Source organism: Octopus sinensis, linkage group LG2, assembly GCF_006345805.1.
Source record: "Octopus sinensis linkage group LG2, ASM634580v1, whole genome shotgun sequence".
Lineage (NCBI taxonomy): Eukaryota > Metazoa > Mollusca > Cephalopoda > Octopoda > Octopodidae > Octopus > Octopus sinensis.
In genome coordinates this window covers 10,795,184-10,798,098 of record NC_042998.1, presented here as the reverse complement: position 1 = coordinate 10,798,098, position 2,915 = coordinate 10,795,184, and the positions used below count along the sequence as shown (strand labels likewise).

Here is a 2,915-nt window from a genome sequence, read left to right as displayed (position 1 = left end):
TGAAGGGAAGATCGCTGTGAATGCTAAGACGGACAATGAGAGTCTTAGTTCGTCCCCTATGACCTCGTCCGAGGAGAACCTGAGAAGTCTGGAGAGGATTGACCAAGGAGTAGAAGAAAGGAAGAAAATAGACTTTGCAGCTGCGGCTAGTGATAAAAAAAAGAAGTCTGTATCAACAAAAAGGAAATGCAAAAATACAAAGAAATGTTGAAGAGAGAACGATCGAGGTGAAGCTGTCAGCCGCCATCGACAACAGAAGATGTATCAAGGAAACAAGTATTGCATTCAGTACATATAACCCGAAATCCAACAAGGCGAAGATAGTGGCAAAAGAATAAATAGAAAAAGCAATAAGACCCATCTAGCAGGATACTATCTACTTTGCTAGAATAGAGAGAGGTGGGCAAGAAGAGGAAAAGAAGAAAACAGGAAATCAGTGAAGAGCCCCAATCCATTCCCCCCCACCCTTTCCCTCCGGCTCCACGTCACAAACACCCTCCCCCTGCAGACACCAGCCTTCTCCTTACCCCACCAGACACGAACACAAATAATTCGAACACGCAAGAGCCACAAATTCCCAATCCCCCACCCGGGGAAAGGTACCTTTTCGTTTTATACAACGGTGCAAAGGTTTCAGTGAGAAAAGAAACTGAGATGGTGAACTCTGACATAGAGATGGACACGGAGGATTGTAAAGCGTTACACCCGAGTGTAAGGTGTTCCCCCATGTTGAAGGAGAATTATCACCAGCTAAGAGACAAATACAGGAAAGTGTCTACTATAGTGGAAGAGACATCGACCTGAACTCGTTACAGCCTAAGGTAAGATTGAGTGAATTTCGCCCAAGGACGATAGAACTGAACGGTAGTTGTAACGTTAAAGCTTAGACTCAATTTTGGGGAGTAATTGTCACAGTAATGTTTTAACAGCATAAGTAAATGTTTTGTGATTGTGTACAAAAACGGGGGAAAAAGAGCATGTAATTGCGCATAATAGGATCCAAGTATCATAGTATTTTGATTGCGTAGATGATGTTTTAGAAGAAAAAAAATGGTAAAAAGCAATTTAATTTGTTGTAAAAAAGAAAGATTCAAGAAACTCGGTCGTGGAGTCAAGGGGCATTCATTTCATTTTTCAATTCCATCTTTTCATTCGTTTTCTTTGTTTTTTCTCCCACTTTGTCAGTCCTTGTTTGTCCCCCCCCCCATATTAGGCCCAGTATGGCCAAATGCAGAAATACAGTCAGCGAGGTACGCTGTTCGGGCCAGTCCCGCCGAGACGACGAGACACGTCGTCATAATGCGGGACATAACAATATATGTGTGTGTGTGTGTGTTTATAATGAACTCTCCCGCCGAAGACTACGTAGTATGTGCATTCAGCTTTTGCCGAACGACCTGCACAAATGATTCGTTTATAGTGATCAGTTGTCTGTTCCGTACTTTCATTCACTCCCTCCAACAAATCGACGTTGCTTGAACAGGTGCATGCGCCAGGTGCAACAACAACATGCCACGTGTCAGGTTTCGAAGTGGTCATAGAGCAGCATGAGATGAAGTAGTTTGCTCAAGAACCAACGCATAACCCGGTCTAGGAATTGAAACCACGATCTCTCGATCATGAGTGCAACACCCTAACCACTTATCCATGCGTCGTCCCCCACACACACATACATAAATACATACATACATACGTGTACTATGTATGTACGTACATACATACATACATACATACACGTGTGTATGCATGTATGTATGTATGTACGCATGCATGTTAGAATGTTACACTCACGATTGCGAGATCGTAGTTTCGATCCCCAGACCGAGCGCTGGGTTGTGTTCTTGATTGAACAAAGCACTTCATTCCACGTTGCTCTGCGATCATTTCGTCGTCTGACATGGGGCACAATTTGATGTACAATTTGTACACCTGTACAATTTGATGGAGTGAGTGAGCCTATGTGAACACAATCATTTGATCACCATAAACAAATCATCTGTGTGGTTGTTCGGCAAGAAATTCAATTTTTTATTTGCCACTGCGGGTTATACATAAAGGATTTCTCCCTGATGGCATCGCCTACTAGATGCAGGTATTTGTCACAGGATACGATGACGGTGGTGTCGTCCGCGTGCGTTGTTACTGACCTACTGCACCCGAGATAAAGGCCTCCAATTTCTGCAGTAATGGCTCAAGGACCAGAACGTACTAGAGGGAGATAGGGTGCATCCTTGGCGGACCGAACGCACGATGCTGAACGGCTTTGAAAGAGGACCATTCATCCGAATTAACGATTGAATGTGTCCGTATAAGGCGGTGATCCAACCGCGGAAGTCCGGGCCAAACCCTGCCGCTTGGAGGATCCAGGCGGCCTGGATTGTAATTTCCAGGCCTTGGCTCTCGCCAGTTTTATTGGTGCAGCTTTGTAACTTGCAATATGGAAATACTGCTTCCGAGATCAAGTAACACAGCCGCCACAAGCCACACCACGTCAGTTTCTGATGGGACCTCCCCTATTTTTATTATTTGAAGTATTTTGACCCATGTACGTTGGTAGCAGCACCAACTCGTTTGTATTTAAAGGCACTGTGAAGTGTTCCTTTGCTTCTTCTTCAGAAGCGAATCTTACCTCCAAAGTGCCGTATTTTTTCCCCTTGCTACATAAGTTGTCTTACCTTATATGGGCTGTAGACCTTTTTCAATACTTTCTTTTGGAATGTGTTCTATTTTTTGTTTTGTTTTTTAGTAACAGAGTTTTAAATATTTCAGATTTCCGTATTGTCTGTTGAATTATGTCGCTGGAAGGGTTAGGTTTATATTCGTACCATCTCTCTGTAACAGGCATTTGAATTTTGTTAAGTTCTCCATATCCAAGTTTATAGTTTCTTGGTTGATTTTGGCTGCAGATGCGAAGC

The 2,915-nt window shown here is 43.3% G+C and overlaps 1 long non-coding RNA gene across 1 annotated transcript in view; it reads left to right on the top strand.

The window, feature by feature from the left end:
• LOC118762232 overlaps positions 1–1,649 on the top strand; it is a 4,486-nt gene extending 2,837 nt beyond the window's left edge. The window contains exon 3 of the long non-coding RNA XR_004997985.1: positions 1,542–1,649. This is a non-coding gene — a long non-coding RNA (uncharacterized LOC118762232). The remainder of the gene's footprint in view (positions 1–1,541) is intronic.
• Positions 1,650–2,915: the final 1,266 nt, after the last annotated feature.